Here is a 5487-nt window from a genome sequence, read left to right on the forward strand (position 1 = left end):
AAATTTTCTCGTTGTCATTAAAATTCATTTGATAAGAATTATATGGGGGCAGATACATTGACTCAAATTCCATGTATGGGTTCTGAAGATCACGTTTGAAACATTTACAGGACAATGGATCGTGCTAACGAGTCATCCAGTAAGGATTTACATAAAACAAAAAATTCGCCAAGGAAGTTTTCTCGTTGTCATTAAAATTCATTTGATAAGAGATATATGCCTCCATATATCTCTTATCAAATGAATTTTAATGACATCTGCCCCCAGATACATTGACTCAAATTCCATGTATGGGTCCTGAAGATCACGTTTGAAACATTTACAGGACAATGGATCGTGTTAACGAGTCATCCATTTTGCCAAGGAAATTTTCTCGTTGTCATTAAAATTCATTTGATAAGAGTTATATGGGGGTAGATACATTGATTAAAATTCTATGTATGAGTCCTGAAGATCACGTTTGAAACAATTACAGGACAATGCATTGTATGAAAGAGCCATCCAGTAAGGATTTACATGAAAAAAAATTCGCCAAGGAAGTTTTCTCGTTGTCATTAAAATTCATTTGATAAGAGATAAATGGGGGCAGATACATTGATTCAATTTCCAGGTATGGGTCCTGCATATCACTTTTGAAACATTTTCAGGACAATGGATCGTGTGAAAGAGTCATCCAGTAAGGATTTACATGAAAAAAATTTCACCAAGGAAATTTTCTCGTTGTCATTAAAATTCATTTGATAAGAGTTATATGGGGGCAGATATATTGACTCAAATTCCATGTATGGGTCCTGAAGATCACCTTTGAAACATTTACAGGACAAAGGATCGTGTGAAAGAGCCATCCAGTAAGGATTTACATGAAAAAAATTTCGCCAAGGAAATTTTCTCGTTGTCATTAAAAGTCATTTGATAAGGGTTATATGGGGCAGATACATTGACTCAAATTCCATGTATGGGTCCTGCAGATCACGTTTGAATTATTTTCAGGACTATGGATCGTGTGAAAGAGTCATCCAGTAAGGATTTACATGAAAAAAAATTCGCCAAGGAAATTTTCTCGTTGTCATTAAAATTCATTTGATAAGAGTTATATGGGGGCAGATAAATTGACTCAAATTTCATGTATGAGTCCTGAAGATCACGTTTGAAACATTTACAGGACAATGGATTGTGTGAAAGAGCCATCCAATAAGGATTTACATAAAAAAAAAATTGCCAAGGAAATTTTCTCGTTGTCATTAAAATTCATTTGATAGGAATTATATGGGGGCAGATACATTGACTCAAATTCCATGTATGGGTCCTGAAGATCACGTTTGAAAAATTTACAGGACAACGGATCGTGTGAAAGAGCCATCCAGTAAGGATTTACATGAAAAAAATTTCGTCAAGGAAATTTTCTCGTTGTCATTAAAATTCATTTGATAGGAATTATATGGGGGCAGATACATTGACTCAAATTCCATGTATGGGTCCTGAAGATCACGTTTGAAACATTTACAGGACAACGGATCGTGTGAAAGAGCCATCCAGTAAGGATTTACATGAAAAAAATTTCGTCAAGGAAATTTTCTCGTTGTCATTAAATTTCATTTGATAAGAGTTATATGGGGGCAGATACATTGACTCAAATTCCATGTATGGGTCCTGAAGATCTCGTTTGAAACATTTACAGGACAATGGGTCGTGTGAAAGAGCCATCCAGTAATTATTTACATAAAAAAAATTTTGCCAAGGAAATTTTCTCGTTGTCATTAAAATTCATTTGGTAAGAGTTATATGGGGGCAGATAAATTGACTCAAATTTCATGTATGAGTCCTGAAGATCACGTTTGAAACATTTACAGGACAATGGATTGTGTGAAAGAGCCATCCAATAAGGATTTACATAAAAAAAAATTGCCAAGGAAATTTTCTCGTTGTCATTAAAATTCATTTGATAGGAATTATATGGGGGCAGATACATTGACTCAAATTCCATGTATGGGTCCTGAAGATCACGTTTGAAACATTTACAGGACAACGGATCGTGTGAAAGAGCCATCCAGTAAGGATTTACATGAAAAAAATTTCGTCAAGGAAATTTTCTCGTTGTCATTAAATTTCATTTGATAAGAGTTATATGGGGGCAGATACATTGACTCAAATTTCATGTATGTGTCCTGAAGATCACGTTTGAAACATTTACAGGACAATGGATTGTGTGAAAGAGCCATCCAGTAAGGATTTACATAAAAAAAATTTTGCCAAGGAAATTTTCTCGTTGTCATTAAAATTCATTTGATTAGAATTATATGGGGGCAGATACATTGACTCAAATTCCATGTATGGGTCCTGAAGATCACGTTTGAAACATTTACAGGACAATGGATCGTGCTAACGAGTCATCCAGTAAGGATTCACATAAAACAAAAAATTCGCCAAGGAAGTTTTCTCGTTGTCATTAAAATTCATTTGATAAGAGATATATGCCCCCATATATCTCTTATCAAATGAATTTTAATGACATCTGCCCCCAGATACATTGACTCAAATTCCATGTATGGGTCCTGAAGATCACGTTTGAAACATTTACAGGACAATGGATCGTGTTAACGAGTCATCCATTTTGCCAAGGAAATTTTCTCGTTGTCATTAAAATTCATTTGATAAGAGTTATATGGGGGTAGATACATTGATTAAAATTCTATGTATGAGTCCTGAAGATCACGTTTGAAACAATTACAGGACAATGCATTGTATGAAAGAGCCATCCAGTAAGCATTCACATAAAAAAAAATTGCCAAGAAAATTTTCTGGTTGTCATTAAAATTGTAACTCTACCTTACTTTGCTTTGTGTAAGTAATTACCGGGTCGTTATGCTTAACAACGATTCACGAAAACCTACCCGCCATCCTGACACTCAGGAGAGAGTGAAATTAGCAACTTCCACTCACTCACCTATTCATGAACTTTCTCTTTCACCGGGTTGGAAATGCACCACAAATCCTCACGGTACAGGGTGGCTCAAAGGCGGAAGAAATCAATCTTTAAAGGGCGGACTCACAATTCAGCGAGGATTGGTAGCACCGTTATGGCTCGGTTAACGTATTAACAATAAAATGATGAATGTAAGATAAACAATTCTATATTCTGGTGAAAGGTTCCTCCTATCCCTACGCTAAGCTGAATTTCACATAATTTTAACATGGTTTACTTATAGCTAGACAGAATCTTTGTGACGTCACAGGTATACCTGGGTGTGTTTTTACTTGCATGCTACATCCACTCCGTGTGAATGTGGAATCTGGAACCAGCTCAGATCTGACAACAGCTTGTACCGCGGCCAAGGACGGTTCACTGGCACGGTCAAACGAAACAGGACTTCCTCGTCAAATTCCGCCGCGGTTCACTTGCCCCATTTACAGCCAACTAAAAGTGTTCGACGAAGCTCTGTACCGGGCGTCAGGCTTCTTAAATTCGCGATGGCGAATTCGGTTCTGTCCGTGTGTAACACCAGCAGCTCGTGTATATCAAATTCCTCCACTATCAACGGATTTTATTTTTAGAAAGCAAAAGAAAAAGGCCCTGTCATGGACCTTTACCATGTATTAGCATAGGTGCCGTCACAAATTGAAACCATTTTAATATATAATTTGGAAAACATAAAATTTACCTTCTTCTTCTTATTTTATCGAAAAATACATACAGCGTTCAGCACTTTTTCATACATTTTCATTCTCGTAATGCTATAAATTCAATATCTATTATATTTAATCGCAACAATGATTTACGTTACCACTAACCGTACTAATAGTCTTAAGAATCCAATATTCAGTTTTAAGAAAACTTTTGTGTTTAATTTAGCTATAGGAAAAACTATTAAAATACTAAATTGATTATCTTACAATCACCTTACAAAGCACATGTATCACCTTTTTAATGAACTTAGTTTACGCGCGCACTACTAACCGAGTTGCAAGTCACGGACAGAAAGAAAGATTATCCTAATGCCGAGCCTTAATAAGGCAATAATTATTCGTGAGCGGAACTGTCCGGCCGAATATTGCCGAATCAACGATTAAATGACATGTTCCTAATTTGCGTTTCATCCCTGCCGGATCGTGTTCCAGAACACAAACGGTGTAGAGACATTTCGATCTATTATAGGATACCTTTTGATGAATTGGTTCATTACTGTGATCAGAGAGAGATGACTCTCTCCTGAAATATCCCACGAGACAGGCCATCGTGAACCCCTGTCAAACCAATACATGTATGCTATAGGCCCAAAATATGGGTAACTAAGAACAAACTACTATAAATGTATAGCAGATATTTAGCTTGTGGTAGAGGCACAAGTAGCAGATGGAACCAACGGTTACATTACCCCTCCACCCCTCTCAGAAATACATTGTCTATCACTTTCTGGACAGTTGCCAGTGGTGGTAAAGTGCTATTTACGTCCAACAAATACACATACCATCTTTACTTCATGAAGTTGCTGTACATCTTCTGAGGCTGTCTAATAAAAAGCCTGAAGTTCAGCATTTTAACCCCCGTGGGTAAACATTTCCCTACACACTCTCATTTCTCACGTAATTGGAGAACGAAGCTTCTCAGCAATTTCGGTGGATTTCCATCTTAGTATCATCTCGCCAAATCGAGGATTATACAGTAAGTAATCAAGTCAACTCTCCGCAGCATTTTTATATTTGAGCGCTCTAACAACAAAATTTTGGTTTTCTATAATCAGTTGTTTTCATTTGTACATTCCAGGATTATTTTGTTGTGTAAATGCTTCGAAAAGGTAAGTCAATTGTTTACCGTCTGACGAACCATCCACTCAAAATTGCTCTTCGTTGGTGTAAGCGAGGATATTTGCTTAAACATTTTCCGAAAATTAATTTTCGATTTGTATTTTGGACCAACTCTGCAGCTGTCAGAGAGGAAGGTATATTAATCATTTCAATGTTAGCTGCTAATCTATTTTAGCTCTGTTTTTTTTCAGGTATGTGGTTTAAGATCAGCGGCCGAGAAAACGCCTATGGCTTTGCCGGAGTCATTTATAAGCTCATACGAGCTGGTGCCCACTCTAGCTATGACCTGACAAGGCTCATAGCATGGACCTAATTTGGCATTGTAACTATTTGGGGCGGACGATTGGTGGAAATTTCTCTTCCATACCTTTTGTCCTACCGAGTATACCGGTGCGGTCTTTCGATGACGTAGGTTATATATTTTCTTATTTTTTTCATATTGTTTTTTCAAACTTGTGTGAACTAACTCCTGAATAAAGTGGTCAATATGTTGTTTCTTTTTTATTCTTTCTTCGTCAGATATCTCTTCCCTATCTCTGTCTACCCGATGCTCCTTTCCCGAAGAGATTATTTCGTGCCCAAAGAGGATTTTATACGGAGTAAACCCCGTAGCACCATGAGGAGTGTTATTCAACACATATTCTATCTCTGACACTCGTGTGTCCCACAGTGTTTGGTCTTTAC

General features: G+C 36.9%; 1 long non-coding RNA gene across 1 annotated transcript; it reads left to right on the forward strand.

Annotated features, from left to right (window-relative positions):
- Positions 1 to 4567: 4567 nt before the first annotated feature.
- LOC131439083 (uncharacterized) lies at positions 4568 to 5202 on the forward strand. Its single transcript, XR_009231061.1, has 3 exons — positions 4568 to 4660; positions 4763 to 4793; positions 4995 to 5202. It is a non-coding gene; the product is annotated as an uncharacterized LOC131439083 (long non-coding RNA).
- The last annotated feature ends 285 nt before the right edge of the window (positions 5203 to 5487 follow it).

This window comes from Malaya genurostris, chromosome 1 (assembly GCF_030247185.1).
Source record: "Malaya genurostris strain Urasoe2022 chromosome 1, Malgen_1.1, whole genome shotgun sequence".
Classification (NCBI taxonomy): Eukaryota; Metazoa; Arthropoda; class Insecta; order Diptera; family Culicidae; genus Malaya; species Malaya genurostris.